Source organism: Lynx rufus, unplaced genomic scaffold (genome assembly GCF_022079265.1).
Source record: "Lynx rufus isolate CCGP_SWC_20201006 ecotype Redwood Valley unplaced genomic scaffold, mLynRuf1.p SCAF_3, whole genome shotgun sequence".
Taxonomy (NCBI): Eukaryota; Metazoa; Chordata; class Mammalia; order Carnivora; family Felidae; genus Lynx; species Lynx rufus.
This window is the reverse complement of record NW_025814845.1, coordinates 179,681,598-179,698,411: the sequence shown is the minus strand read 5'-3', so window position 1 is coordinate 179,698,411 and position 16,814 is coordinate 179,681,598. Positions and strand designations below refer to the sequence as shown.

Sequence of the window (16,814 nt, the reverse complement as noted above, 5' to 3'; positions counted from 1 at the left end):
GAACTATAGACCAATTTCCCTGATAAACATGGATGCAAAGAGCTTCAACAAGATACTAGCCAACCGGATCCAACAATACATTAAAAAAATTATTCACCACGATCAAATGGGATTTATACCTGGGATGCAGGGCTGGTTCAATATCCACAAAACATTTAACATGATTCGTCACATCAATAAAAGAAAGGACAAGAAACACATGATCCTCTCAATAGATGCAGAGAAAACATTTGACAAAATACAGCATCCTTTCTTGATAAAAACCCTCAAGAAAGTAGGGGGATAAAAGGAGGATAACTCAAGATCATAAAAGCCATATATGAATGACCCAACGCTAATATCATCCTCCATGGGGAAAAACTGAGAGCTTTCCCCCTGAGGTCAGGAACAAGACAGGGATGTCCACTCTTGCGACTGTTATTCAACCAAGTATTGGAAGTCTTAGCCTCTGCAATCAGACAACAAAAGGAATAAAGGCTTCAAAATCGGCTGGGAGGAGGTCACACTTTCACTCTTTGCAGATGGCATGATATTCTATATGGAAAACCCTAAAGATTCCACCAAAACTGCTAGAACTGATTCATGAATTCAGCAAAGTTGCAGGATATAAAATGAACGTGCAGAAATCGGTTGCATTCCTATACACCAACAATGAAGCACAGAAAGAGAAATCAAGGAATCGATCCCATTTACAATTGCACCAAAAACCATAAAATACCTAGGAATAAATCTAACCAAAGAGGTAAAAAATCTGTGCATTGAAAACAAGAGACAGCTTATGAAAGAAATTGAAGAAGATACAAAAAAAAATGGAAAAACATTCCATGCTCCTGGATAGGAAGAACAGACATTGCTAAAATGTCAATACTACTGAAAGCAATCTACATATTCAATGCAATACCTACCAAAATAACACCAGCATTCTTCACAGAGCTAGAACAAACAATCCTAAAGTTTCTGTGGAACCAGAAAAGACCCCAAATAGCCAAAGGAATCTTGAAAAAGAAAACCAAAGCAGGAGGCATCACAATCCTGGACTTCAATCTGTATTACAAAGCTGTAATCATCAAGACAGCATGGTACTGGCACAAAAACAGACACTCAGATCAATGGAACAGAATAGAGAACCCAGAAATAGACCCACAAATGTGTGGCCAACTAATTTTCAACAAAGCAGGAAAGAATATCCAAAGGAATAAAGACAGTCTCTTCAGCAAGTGGTGCTGGGAAAACTGGACAGCGACATGCAGAAAAATGAACCTGGACCACTTTCTTACCCCATACACAAAAATAAACTCAAAATGGATAAGAGATCTAAATGTAAGACAGGAAGCCATCAAAATCCTCGAGGAGAAAGCAGGCAAAAATCTCTTTGACCAGGGCTACTGCAACTTCTTACTCAACACATCTCCAGAGGCAAGGAAAACAAAAGGAAAAATGAACTATTGGGATCTCATCAAAATAAACACTTTCTGCACAGCGAAGGAAACAATCAGCAAAACTAAAACACAACCGATGGAATGGGAGAAGATATTTGCAAAAGACATATCAGATAAAGGTTTAGTATCCAAAATCTACCAAGAACTTATCAAACTCAACACCCACCAACAAATCGTCCAGTGAAGAAATGGGCAAAAGACATGAATAGACACTTCTCCAAAGAAGACATCCAGATGGCCAACTGACACATGAAAAAGTGCTCAACATCACTCATCATCAGGGAAATACAAATCAAAACCACAATGAGATACAATCTCAAACCTGTCAGAATGGCTAACATTAACAACTCAGGCAACAACAGATGTTGGCGAGGATGTGGAGAAATTAGAACCCTTTTGCACTGCTGGTGGGAATGCAAACTGGTGCAGCCACTCTGGAAAACAGTGTGGAGTTTCCTCAAAAAATTAAAAATAGAACTACCCTACAACCCAGCAATTACACTACTAGGTATTTATCCAACGGATACAGGTATGCTGTTTCAAAGGGGCACATGCACCCCATCGATGGATGAATGGATAAAGAAGATGTGGTATGTATGTATATATATATATGTATGTGGGTATGTGTGTGTGTGTGTATGTGTATACATATATATACACATACACACACACACACACAATCGAGTATTACTCAGAGGTCAAAAAGAATGAAATCTTGCCATTTGCAGCTACATGGATGGAACTAGAGGGTATTATGCTAAACGGAATTAGTCTGTCAGAGAAAGACAAATATCATGACTTCACTCATATGAGGACTTAAAGACAGAGAAAAGATGAACACAAAGGAAGGGAAGCAAAAATGATATAAAGAAGGGAGGGGGACAAAACATTATGAGACTCTTAAATATGGAGAACAAACTGAGGGTTACTGGAGGGGTTGTGGGAGGGGGGATGGGCTAAATGGGTAAGGGGCATTAAGGAGTCTACTTCTGAAATCATTGTTGCACTATTTGCTAACTTGGATGTAAATTTAAAAACTAAATTAAAAAAATATTAAATAAATAATAAAATAAAATAAAATAAAATAAAATAAAATAAAATAAAATAAAATAAAATAAAATAAAATAAAATAAAATAAATCCCAGTGACCCATACCCTTATATAACTTCCTCCCCTGAGTATGGACAAGACCTGTGAACGTGATAGAATAGCACTCCCATAATTACGTTATTTAGATGGCAGAGATCTGCAGATGTATGAAGTTCCCCTCATTGGTTAACCTGGAGTTACTCCAAAGGAGATTATACTGGGTGGGCCTGTGCTAACTGGGTGAGGATTTTAGAAGAAAATGAAGTATCAGAGAGGTGATCCTACAGGCCTAGAAGAAAGCAGTCGTGTTGAACTGTCTATGGAGGGGGCCACATGACTAGGACATGAGAGTGGCCTCAGAAAGGCAACAGAACATAGCCAGCAAGAAAACCAGAACTCGGTCCTACAACTGCCAGGAACTGAATTCTGGCAACAACTGAATGAGCTGGAAAGAGGAGCTAGAGATCCAAATGATTATGTAGCCCCGTTACACCTTTAACTTCAGCTTTGTGACACCCTTAATAGAAAATCCTGCTATGCCATGTCCAGATTTTCTAACTATATAAAACGATGAGATTTAAAAAAATGAGTGTTATTTTAAGTCACTAAATTGGCACTAATTTGTTATGCATTGATAGAAAACTAATATACTCACAAACCACTGTTGTATTTATAACCTATTTCATAATGCTCACAGTGGATTATTCATCTTACAAGAAAGAGATAAGAGTGATGGAAAGATAAATTGCAACACACTTCTATTAATAGCTACATCACATTTTCTAAGAGATAAAATGATTCTAAAAAAGGACATTTAGTACACAAACTACAAATGATAATATGTGAGAAGAAAACCACGAGACAAGTGTTAAGTCACTGCCATTATTCTGTAATGACACTCCCAGTTATCAGAAAATGCTGAGAAGAGTTTTTAATCTCCCAAATCTCCGAAGCCACAGGCTCCTGCCTCGTTGTTATTGCTACTGTTTTTCTATTTCTTTCTGAGGTATGAAAGCTTACTTAAAAATTGATTCTGACTTCTACTTGTTAATGGTCTTGAGCATTTATACCCAGAAATCATACAGTATGGATATATTTTTAATCAGAGAACTATGAATCAGTATGAATTCATATTGGCTTACAGCTCACACAATGATCCACAGCTGAAACTGTCTGTAAGGAATTTAGCTGAAGTGGGTATTGTTAAACAAAAGGCTGTCATTTGCAGAAGATCAAATGTTGCCAAATTTCTACAAGATCATTTAAACAGAAGCAATATTCCATACATCTTTGAAATACTGCAAACATGAAAAAGTTTATCTTATTCATAAAAATGTCCTAACATCAGGAAATTGGTCTGAGACCTTGGAAGCAAGTTACGAGAGAAATGAAGGTTACCATTAACTGCCTAACAATTTCTCATTTTAAGACTGCAGTCCTGTCACCTAATCAAAGGAAAAGGCCTACGTAAAATTTTCACAATCATAACCAATTCCTTACATCTTCAGTACCTGTGATGAATGTGCCCATAATGTCTTTGCTAGAACCCCTAGGACCACTAAGATGGAAACCATTCATTCTCTTTAACTTTCACCCAGGGGCAAGAACAGAGTCAGCACCCTTCTAGTTCTTTACATCACATAAAAACTCCTGCTCCTTTATAAATCACACCTTCAAATCAGAACAGTCTCTCTGCCTTCCTTAGTCATTGTCATCTGACGAACCCTAGGTCACTCCCCTTCATCCTCCCTTTATGCTGAGGATGGAACAAGTCCACGTGAACACCTTTACACCCTAGCTTTCAGCTCCTACCCTCATCATTTCTAATAGCTAACCTCCAGTTGACCTCAGCCACCCACTAGCAGGCTCCCATGTGGTACTACTTCATCTCTGAAACGAGTTGATATAAGCCACTAAAGACAAAAGCCTGTTCTCCCATCTTGTTCCCACCACAACACACCTATTGTTTCGCTCCCACTGGGACCTTTGTTCTTTCCCCTGTCAGCACCACACAGTCTATGTCCCACATCACACACTCAACAGCCTATCTTCAACTTTCCTTTCCATTCCTTCTGGCCCACCCACCTGGAAGCCTCCAACCCTGAATCAACCCAACTACCTACATGTCTTGTCGCTACAGCCCACCTTCTGAGCTCAGCTAGAGGAAAACAAGAAATATCAAGTAAGAATTGTATTCAGCACGTGATTTACAAATTTAAATGATGCTGCCTGTGATTTAACAATGCTTTTTTGTTTTCTAAGTAAAATGACCTACTCTAGCTATTTGAAATTGTATTCCTGTCCTAAACCTCCCAACCCTACCATCTTAGTCCTACACCCCATTTCACAGAGACCTCTGCCAACAAATGAACAAACTTATCTGTATCTGCACCCCTTTCGTCCATTCCTATCAAAATGTAAGAGGTCAATACTCCATGTAACCATCCAAATAGCTTATATTACAACACACTAACAGCTCCAAATCTCAGTATTTAAAAAAATAATAAAGGCGCATTTCCCCATGTTATGGGTTAGCAAAGAGACTCTGCTCACCCTAGTCAAGAGGCTGTGAGAGCATGCACCATGTCAAACATTCCAGTTACCATTCCAGAGGAAAAGAGAATGGCAAAGCATGCGAGGACACTTGAAGCTCCTGCCTAAAACTGACACAAAACATATCTGCTCACATTTCACTGGCCAGAGTAACTCCTGAGGCCATGTCTGAGTTCACAAGAGTAGGAAAGTGCAATCCCATCACGTGAGTGGAAGAAAGCCTAATAGATGAACAGCCCTAAGTATCACATTTCTATGCAAAACTAACTCCACCTGATGTTCTCTGATTCCTATTCCTTCCTCCTACCTTCTCAGCCACCTGGCTCTTTAGAAGTTATTTTCTCTTTTCATTTCAACCTCTTCACCAGCCATCACCCACGTAACTCTCCACTCATTCACAGCAAATTGGTTGATAAGAAGCGTTGGCTGTTTCCACTTCCTCATTACCCACTCATTCACTAAGCTACTATATTCTCATTTCCCCCCTAACACTGCAGTTAAACCGCTCTCACTAAATCCAAAGGACGCCACACTTTTTATTTAGCTTCTCGGTAATCACCATTTGTCATTGTTGTCTCCCTTTCTGAAACATTCTTCTCCTGTGACATCCAAAATCTGCTGGATTTCTTTCTTTCTAGCAGTGCAGTCATGGTCTCTTTTGTAAGCTTGCCTTCTTTAGGACACTACGATATTGGTAACACTGAGGGTTTGCATTAGTTCTTCTGTTTTCACTGTACCTGTTCTGGCTGAGTGGTTTTTAGGCACCAACACAAATCTGATTCTCATTTATGCTAATGATTTCTAAATCCATTTTGTCTTCAACCCAGATCAAAGGTCTATAGTCATCCATTCTCTACTGTCTTTCAAACATCTCAGTTTAGATTTCACACGAGCATGTCACACACTCTCAGAAGTTAACGTGTTCTCTTCCTTCCAATTCCCATTTCAGTAAATATAACATCCCTTTTACCAAGATACGTAGTCCTCATTCTTGTCTTTTCTTCCCTCATCGCATACATAATGAATTACCAATAACTGTCTCATCTGGCTCCTAAATAGCTCAAGAATCCAATTATTTTTCTTCCTTCTCAACTGCTACAAACCATGTCAAGTTATGATTACCTCTCATGTTGATTTCTGCAGTGGCCTCCCGAGTACATTGTTGCCCTTCCTCCGATCTTACATCCCTACCTAAATTATAATCTCTCTAAATATAATCCTCATATCCTCTTCTCCAAGATAAAACTCTTCAATTCTGCCCACTCATTTCAGGACCAAGTCTAGATTCTTTAACATGGCTTACAGAGTCCTTTAGGATTTGACTTTGGCTTCCATTCCAGCCTCAACTCCTGTCATTCTCCCAACTAGTGCACTCTAAGCCTACCCATATTGTACTCCTATGATTTCCCTGAATTTCTTGTGCTTTTTCATAATTCTGGGCCTTTTTTAGTGTTATTTCCTATGCCTACAATACTCTCCCCTTCATAGGTTATTTCCTGTATCTCTACAGTTTTCATCTTACCCTAATGAGTTAACCTAAACCATACCACCCAAGAGTTCCCAGTTTATGCAGTCCTCACACTAGACTAAGAGCTAAAGGATGTATCAGGGATACTGACTGTCTTATTCACCACTCTGCTCCAAAGTCCAGCATGGTGTCTGACATGTAGTACTCATTAACAAATGTTTGTTGAAAAGGAGGGGTAATATAATAGATCACATTTTACAGAAACATTGTAAAATAGCCTTTGTTCACTAACATGTGCCACATTTTGGTGCGATGACACCCAAACATTTTTATTTTCTATTGCTTCCATCAGTATTATTTTCATTTAAAATAATCCAAAAGGACATGATATGAAAAACATTTACAACATACTTAAGAAATTAACAGCCACACTTACACTCACAACTATAAAAGACTTTTCTACTTAGGCCTTCTGCAATGATTATGATAGCACAAATATAAAAAATTGAAAAGATACACGTTAAAAAAGGTTAGATTTTAGTAACAAATAAGTAAAACACAATATAGAAAGGTCCCTGGCAATCACCTACTTACCATGACATGGCGGGATCCTGTGAAAATGAAAAGACAAAAAGACTGCAATCGATGTAGAGAAATGACACAAGCCTCACTTAACTTTACCTAAGTAACTTTACAAGGAAAGGGGATGTGGAGAAAAGAAAAACAATACCTTATTTCCCTCACCATTCCTTTTTAAGTTATGAAATATGTTCTTTCTATTCTACTTAGATGTATCTTGAACACTCAAGGCCAGTGCTAATGATTGTAGTCGGACAAATTACTACTACCTGAAATATTCCTATCATGATTTACTACAGATATAGTACCTACTCAGTACTTTGAAAACTACAGCACTGCAAAAAAAAGTAGATTATTTTAATTTCTGGTTTTGTAGATTACATATTTGAAAGAGACAAATATAAAATAAGCATAAGTGGAATTGCTATTTAATGGTCAAATAAAAAAAATTACTAAATAGTTCGGCCACAATTAGTTTTTGTTATTCCCTATGGATCTTATAACTCAGTTGTTAGGAATATTTAAGCTTCTTTACAAGACTCTTATAATCAAATCAAAGCAGAACTATTATTAAAGCTTCTATGAAGATTCAACCTCTAGGTGAGCCTGGGTGGCTCAGTCAGTTGAGCATCCAACTTTGGCTCAGGTCATGATCTCATGGTTCGTGAGTTCGAGCCCCGTGTCGGGCTCTGTGCTGACAGCTCAGAGCCTAGAGCCTGCTTCAGATTCTGCATCTCCCTCTCTTTCTGCCCTATCCCCACTCATGCTCTGTCTCTCTCTGTCTTAAAAATAAATAAAACATTAAAAAAAAATTTTTTTTAAAGACTCAACCTCTAAGTCATGAAATTACCTTTGATATATAAAAAAAACTATCATAAATCATTCTACTATATTTCATATAATCTTAACATCTAGAAAGGATCTAAGCAAATATTTAACCAAGTAATTTTCAACCTTTTTTAAATCTAACAAACATTACAGATGCTCATGCCAGAAAAAAAAAACATTTATGCCATAAATGAAAAATATACATAATTTCAGAGAGCCAATGGAAAACTTCTAATTTTCTCCAGATTCAGAAATCCTAATCTTGTTCAATGTTCTCATTTTACATGTGAACTGATGCTTCATAAGGCTAAGTGACTTGCCCAAGAGCAAACAGTTTATATTTTATTTTTTAGAACTTTTAAAAACCCTTAACATTTTGTAAAGTTAGCATTTTATCTCATTCCATCTTCAAAACTACCTATGCAAGGAATCATCCCTAGTATACAAAGAAGCAAATTGTGGTCTAAATAGATAATTTGCCAAGATAACAGGGCTAGAATTCACATTACCTGCTTTTCTGATTCGAATTCCATTTTATAACACTACCAAACAATAAAATAAGAAAAGGTGAATGAGAAAACAAATGACAGAGAATGGAACAAAAGACCAAACCAAGTATCACAAATTTCAACTAGAGGTCAAAGAAAAATGATAATTAAATGAATAGCAAGATTGTCTGGCTGACTCAGATGGTAGAGCATGCAACTCTTGATCTTGGGGATGGGAGCTTGAGCCCCACATTTGGTATAGATATTAAAGAAATAAAATCGAAAAAAAATGAAAATAATATATACATATATATACATATATATATACACACATATAGTGGAGGAGACAGTATTCCAAAAATCTATGCTATCCATCATTCCAGTAGAAAACCATGTAAGGGTTGTCACAAAAGCCAAGGATGGTGAGGTTTGGAAAAGAAGAAGCAGAGAAGTGACAGCAGTATCATGTAGGCCTAAGACACCCCACCTTTAATCCCTCCCTCCCCTCAACAACAAAAGTTCAGCATCATCCAAAATCAAAAGCACCTCTGTGGAAGGTATGGGATCCAGCACCATATACCAAGAGACCCAGGAGGAGTCTCATCCACCTGTATAGCAGACAGACCTCAATATTGGCAATGAAACCTGCAATAGCCTGTCAACAGCCCCTTCAGCCACAGTCCCGGGAAGAAATGACTTGGACGGTTACCCACATATGAGAAAGTCCAAGTTTCCAGAGCAGAAGTTCAAACATTCTGTCACAGCAAAAAAATGAAATATGAATTTGGACCCCTCTCCCAAGGTGGCTCAGCTTAGGGTTACACAGGACCTTCTCAGCCCATGATTTCTCTGAGAGGTTAACGGTACAAGCCACTGCCAGACAAACTCATTTTTCTCTCACAGCATCCAAAGTACTAAATCAGCAGCTCCATGACTGGGAGAAGGGGGGAAATCAGGAGAGCAGCGGATAAAATTATAATAAGGCATTCAACAGAAGCAATCCCTGCTGACTATGTAGCAGATTCCATGAGGAAACCTGCCCAAAGCCCCTGGAAAAGCATCACCTACAGATTCCCCCCAACTGGCCCACAAGCACATCAGGTGCCCCATATGCCTCAGTTACACACACCTCCAGTCTGCAGCCAACTCCCTGTTCATGTTGCTGAGGGCAGTGGTGAGAGTAAGTTTTGACAGCTAGGAAGCATGGGCAAAAAAGGAGGCCAAGGACAGTGGGCCAGGAAGAAGCCACAAACTTAAGCAGTAGGGCCACCTTCAACAGAATAAAACAGAGACTGTCAGCAGCCAGCCTGGTACATTGCCTGGTACATTACAGGATCAAAAAACATACAAATTTAAGAATTCTGCAAGAAGGGGCGCCTGGGTGGCTCAGTTGGTTAAGCATCCGACTTTGGCTCAGGTCATGATCTTGTGGTCTGAGTTCAAGCCCCATGTTGGGCTCTGTACTGACAGCTCAGAGCCTAGAGCCTGCTTCAGATTCTGTGTCTCCCTCTCTCAGCCCCTCCCCTGCTTACGTTCTGTCTTTCTCTCTCTCAAAAATAAATAGACATTAAAAAAAAAAAAGAACTCTGCAAGAAGATGGAGCAAGAAACATGGAGGTATATCCACACAAGGTCTGAGAAAGCCTCAGAATTTACAGCAGAAATGAAGAATTTCTCCCCCTGAAAGCAGTGAGTAAATATTAGAATAGGGGACTACTGTAAATACAAAAACACAAAACTCTAAGGAACATGAAAAATTAAGAGGAAATGTGACATCACCAAAGTAGCAAAATAATCTTCCTGTAACCAAACCAGAAGACATGGTGACCTATGATTTACCCAATAATGAATTCAAAATAACTATCTTAAGGAAACTCAATGAGTTACAATTAAAAAAAAAACAAAAACTCAACAAAACCAGAAAAATAAACAAGATGAGGAACTTAACAAAAAGATATAAATGATATGGGGAGCCTGGGTGTCTCAGTTGGTTAAGCATCCAACTTCAGCTCAGGTCATGATCTTGTAGTCTGTGAGTTCAAGCCCCATATCGGGCTCTGTACTGATAGCTCAGAGCCTAGAGCCTGCTTCAGATTCTCCCCCTCTTAGCCCCTCCCCCGCTCATGCTCTGCCTCTCTTTCTCTCAAAAATAAACGTTATAACACTATAATACACACACACACACACACACACACACACACACACACACACACAAATGATAAAAAAGAACCAAAGAGAAACTCAAGAGTTAAAGAATTCAATGAATGAAATGAAAGATGCAATAGAGAGCATTAACAGCATGATAGACAAAACAGACAAAAAAATATACAGGTCAGAAGATAGGAAGCCAGTTAGAGGTAGACAGAAATGAAGAACAAGAATGTGAAAAAACCTATGCGATCTGTGGAACACCATCAAAAGAACCAGTGTACAAATTATTGAAGTTCCATAAAAAGAAGAGAAAGGAAAAGGGACAGTTTATTTTTAAGAAATAATGTCTTAAAACTTTCCAAACCTGGGAAGAGACTGGGGCATCTAAGTACATGAAGCAACTAGGCCACACCATAATTTGAATCTAAAATGATCTTCTCTAAGACTCACTGTAATAAAACTATCAAAAATCAAAAACAATGAGAATCCTAAAAGCAGCAAGACAAGATTGTAACCTGCCAAAGAACCCCCATCAGGGTATGAACAGATTTTTCCACTCACACTTACAGGCCAGAGAGAGGAGGATGATATATTCAAAGTGCAGAAAGAAAAAAAAACTGCCAACCAAGAATACTTTATCTAGCAAAATTATTCTTCAGAAATGCAGAAGAAATAAAGATCTTCCCAGAAACACAAAAGCTGAAGGAATATATCACCACTACACTACTCTTATAAAAAATGCTAAAAGTAGTTTTTCAAGCTGAAATGAAAAGATAGTAATTAATAACATGAAAACATATTAAAATATACAATGCAGGGGCACCGGGGGGGGGGGGGGGGCTCAGTCAGTTAAGTGTCTGACTTCAGCTCAAGTTACAATCTCACAGTTCATGAGTTCAAGCCCTATATCAGGCTCTCTGCTCTCTGCTACCAGCACAGAGCCAGCTTCAGATCTTCCATCTTCTTCTCTGCCCGTGCCCCCACTTGCACGTGTGCTCTCTCCCTCTAAAACAAATTAAATAATTAAAATACACAATGCAATAGTAAAGGTAAATATATATTCAAATTCATACTACTCTGATACTATAATATGCCGGTGTGTTAATCACTTAACTGTAGTATAAAGTTCAAATGACAAAAGTAATGAAGATAACTATAGCTACTATGATTTGTTAATACTTAACACAAAAAGGTAAATGAACATTAAAAAGGTGGAGTATAGGATTGTTTTGTATGTAATTGAGGTTAAGTTGTCATCAGCATAAAAAAGACTACTATATTTATGTTTTATGTAAGCCTCATGACAACTACAAAGCAAAAACTATAGTAGAATCATAAGAGATAATGAGAAAGGAATCAAAGCATACCACCATGGAAAATCAACAATTCCCAAAGGAAGGAAGAGAAAGAAAAAGAAAAAGAAAAAGAGAACTATAAAACAGCTAGAAAACATTGATACAGCATTAGTAAGTCTCTACCTATCAATACTTACTCAAAATGTAAATGGATTGAATTCTCCAAAGGCACAGAGTGGCAGAACAGATTTTTTTTTTAAAGGGATCACCCCCCCCACACACACACACACACACCTACTCACTACCTATGAAAGACTAACTTCAACTTAAAGGTGAAGGGATGGAAAAAGACACTCCATCCAAGTAGAAATCAGAAACAGAGAGGTAGCTACACTAATATCAGACAAATCAGACTAACCCCCAAAAAAGGAAACCAGAGACAAAGGTTATTATATGTTCCATAAAGGGGTCAATTCATCAAGTAGATACAACAATCATAAATATATAGGGACCCAACATGGAAACACCTAAATATAGGAGGCAAACCCTAAAAGATCTAAAGAGAGAAATACACTATAGCAGAGAATTTCCATACCCCACTCTGAACAATGGATAGATAACCCATACAGAAAATCAGTAAGGAAGCACTGGACTTGAACTATACTTTACATCAAATGGACCTTACAGATACATACAGAACAGGAGCAAAATGCATATTTTTCTGAAGCATGCATAGAACATTCTCTAAGATCATATGATAGGCCACCAAAAAAAAAAAAAAAAGTCTTGACAAATTTAATATTGAAATCATAGCAAATATCTTTTCTGAACACACGTAATGAAACTAAAAATAAATAACAGGAGGAATTGAAAATTTTATACACATGGAAATTAAACAACAACCAATGAGTCAAAGAAAAAATCTAAATGGGAAATCAAAAAATAAAACAAATGAAAACAGAAAGACAACATACCAAAACCTATGGGATGTTACAAAAAGATCTAAGAAGGAAGTTTATAGTAATAAATGTATATTAAGAAAACATAAAGGGGCTGGGAATGCAAGCTGGTGCAGCCACTCTGGAAAACAGTACGGAGGTTCCTCAAAAAACTAAAATAGAACTACCCTACGACCCAGCAATTGCACTACTAGGCATTTATCCACGGGATACAGGTGTGCCGTTTCGAAGGGACACATGCGCCCCCATGTTTACAGCAGCACTATCAACAATAGCCAAAGTATGGAAAGAGCCCAAATGTCCATCGAGGGATGAATGGATGAAGAAGATGTGGTATATGTATACAATGGAGTATTACTCAGCAATCAAAAAGAATGAAATCTTGCCATTTGCAACTATGTGGATGGAACTGGAGGGTATTATGCTAAGTGAAATTAGTCAGAGAAAGACAAAAGCATATGACTTCACTCATCTGAGGGCTTTAAGAGACAAAACAGATGAACATAAAGGAAGGGAAACAAAAATAATATAAAAACAGGGAGGGGGACAAAACAGAAGAGACTCATAAATATGGAGAACAAACTGAGGGTTACTGGAGGGGTTGTGGGAGGGGGGATGGATTAAATGGGTAAGGGGCACTAAGGAATCTACTCCTGAAATCATTGTTGCACTATATGCTACCTAATTTGGATGTAAATTTTTAGAAAATACAAAAAGAAAGAAAGAAAGAAAAAAGAAAAAAAGAAAACATAAGGGGTGTCTGGGTGGCTCAGTTGGTTTAGCATCTGACTCCTGATTTTGGCTCAGGTCACGATTTCACGGTGCATGAGTAAAGTCCCACATCAGGCTCCATGCTGACAATGCAGAGCCTAGCTGAAATTTTCTCTTTCTCCCTCTCTCTCTGCCTTTCCCCAGCTCTCTCTCTTGCTCTATCTCTCAAAATAAACTAAAAAATAAAAAAGGAAAACATAAAGATTTCAAATAAACAATCTAACATTACACCTCAAGGGGAAAAAAAAACTGAAAAAAAGAAAACCAAAAAAAAAAAAAAAAGAAAGAAAGAAAAATAGGTCAGAGTTAGCAAAGGAAGAAAATAAAGATCAGGGGGCGCCTGGGTGGCGCAGTCGGTTAAGCGTCCGACTTCAGCCAGGTCATGATCTCACGGTCCATGAGTTCGAGCCCCGCGTCAGGCTCTGGGCTGATGGCTCGGAGCCTGGAGCCTGTTTCAGATTCTGTGTCTCCCTCTCTCTCTGCCCCTCCCCCGTTCATGCTGTCTCTCTCTGTCCCAAAAATAAATAAACGTTGGAAAAAAAAAAATTAAAAAAAAAAAAGAAAATAAAGATCAGAGCTAAATAAATGACAGAGATCAGTAAAACAATAGAAAAGGTCAATGAAACTAAGAGCTGGTTCCCTGAAAAGATAAATATAATTGACAAATTCTTACTGAGACTAAGGAAAAAGAGAGAAGGCTCAAATAAATGAAATCAGAAATGAAAAAGAGACATTGTGACACCACAGAAAATACAGAGGGTCATTGCATATTAAACATTTACATGCCAACAAATGGGATAACCTAGAGAAAAAAGTCTAAATTACTAGAAACACACGTTACCAAAACTGAATCACTGAGAAGTAGAAAACATGAACAGATCAATAACGGATAAAGAGATTGAATCAGCAATCAAAAAAGATTCCAACAAGGAAAAGCCCAGTAACAGTTTCAGTGGTGAATTCTACCAGTCATTTAAAGAATACCAATCCTTCTCAAACTCTTCCAAAAAAACAGGAGAGGAGTGGGGAGCCCTTCCAAACTCATTTTACAAGGCCAGCATTACCCTGATACCAAAGCAGATTAGGATACTAAAAGAAAACTAGGTGCACTGATGTCCCCAAGATGGTGACATAGATCATTCCTGACTTCACTTCCCCTCACAAGAAGAACTAACAACTACTCACAGACAGGACCTCACTCAGAATCCTAGTGCTCAAGAGTGAGGTTAGGTCCCTCCCTGCACCACAAGACAAGACAGACAACATCTGAAGCGTGAAAGGAACATCTACATGCTGCCCACACCCCCAAGAAAGCACAATAGTTGAGCCTACAGTTCCTCCTTCCAGAGCCCAAGGGTGACATCCAGTCCCCCAGCATCGTAGGTCTATTTGTGGGAGCCCTCACTATGGTTTTCCACCATAGGGATCACAGGAGAACCTGTGGGACTCAACCACTGATTGAGATGGAGAAGGGAGTAGAGACTTCCAACGAGCAACAACAGGGTGTTAGTTGACCAAGTTCCCACCTGCAGAGCCCAACCAGTAGTACCAACCAGCAGCTTTGTTCATTTGCAGAGCAAGGTCAGTGGCATAGTTTGAGGAATTAGCAAGGTACAGTTTCTACCTAATTCAGGCCCCAAAGGAGAAATTCCCCCATCTCTAGAATCTGGTCTGTGAATGCCCAAGCAGAAATAGTTGACTCCTACCCAACCACTGTGGATCACGTCTCCCTTAACTAGAAAGCCTGTCTAAGAACATTTGAGAGTTGCTTCAAGTAGGCACTCCCAGTACTGCTCAGGCCGGAGTCAGGGACACAGTCCCATCTGCTGCAGAGCATGGAACCCAATCCCATCGAACAGGAAATGCTGGTAAGGACACCTGGAAGCAGCATAACCCAGCCACTCTTAAACGGAGATGCAGAGGAGAGCTGATTACCCCCGGAGCAAGGCCAGTGACTGTGTTCTGCCAGAGAACCTGGGACACAGGTCAGCCTGGGTCAAGACCACAAAAAAGAGCATTCGTGGCCTTGGAGCTGTTCTGCTGCTGCACCCAAGCCACGAAACTAACTCAGAGCCCTACTTATTGCTGAATACAACCTTCAGCCTGCCAAACAGAGAATTTCACCACAGCACACAGGCAGCTATGCAGCCAACCCATCCAAAAACCCTGTTTACAGTGGCACTTTAACACAGAGAGCACAACTCGTGGCTTTCCCTGTCTGTAAAACAAAACCGGTGGTCTCAACTGACCAGGATATTCAGTACATACTGTTGCCTGATTTGGGTACCCAAAATAACAGGCTATGCAGGCCCAGGGTCTGGTCCTGCTGCCCTAAGAAGACAGAGAGCTAATCCATATCCCCACCTACTGCTAAGTATAGTCCCCATGCCTGAATGGCTAATAAGCCTGACCAGAGAATCCAGGAAACCACAAAGCCCATCCTACAGCCTCACTTGGGCAGGGAACAAAGCCAACAGTCCTATCTAGGTTTCCTCAGCCAGTGGAACACCCATCCGCCCCCGACCTCAGAGATCAACAGTTGCCTCGCCCAAAACTTATGCCCAAATAGGAGGCCCAAGGACATTACCAGCAGACAGATCCAGAAACCTGAACTAAGCTGACTGGTCAAGAACTAAGTCAAAGCACATCTGCAAAGTCTGGAAGAGGAAATTACTTATTCAAATGTGCAAATACAGGCATAAGGAAAACTAGGATAACAAATAAAATCAAGTAAATATGACACTACCAAAGGAAATAATAAAGCTCTGGTAACTGATCCCGAAGAAATGGATGTCTATAACAGCCAAAAAAATACCAAATAAACCTCTTATAGTTAACTACAAGGACAGATAACAGAATAGGGAAACAATGCACGAACAAAACAAGAACTCTGACAGAAATAGAGTAAGAACAACAAAAATCATAGATCTCAAGAACACAAAAACTAAACCGAACAATTTAACAGAGAGCTTCAAAAAACAGACATCACCACACAGAAAAAAACAAATCAGTGATCTGGAAGACAGGACAATTGAAATTATCCATTCAAAGGAGCAAAAATATTTTTTTTATTTTTTTTAATGTTTATTTATTTTTGAGAGAGAGAGAGAGAGAGAGAGAGAGAGAAAATGAGCAGAGGAGGGGCAAAGAGAGAGGAAGACACAGAATCCGAAGCAGGCTCCAGGCTCTGAGCTG

At 39.0% G+C, this 16,814-nt stretch overlaps 1 protein-coding gene across 1 annotated transcript in view; it reads right to left on the bottom strand.

The window, feature by feature from the left end:
* Nucleotides 1-16,814, bottom strand: part of TUSC3 (tumor suppressor candidate 3) — a 591,066-nt gene that overhangs the window by 270,264 nt on the left and 303,988 nt on the right. The window lies entirely within an intron of this gene.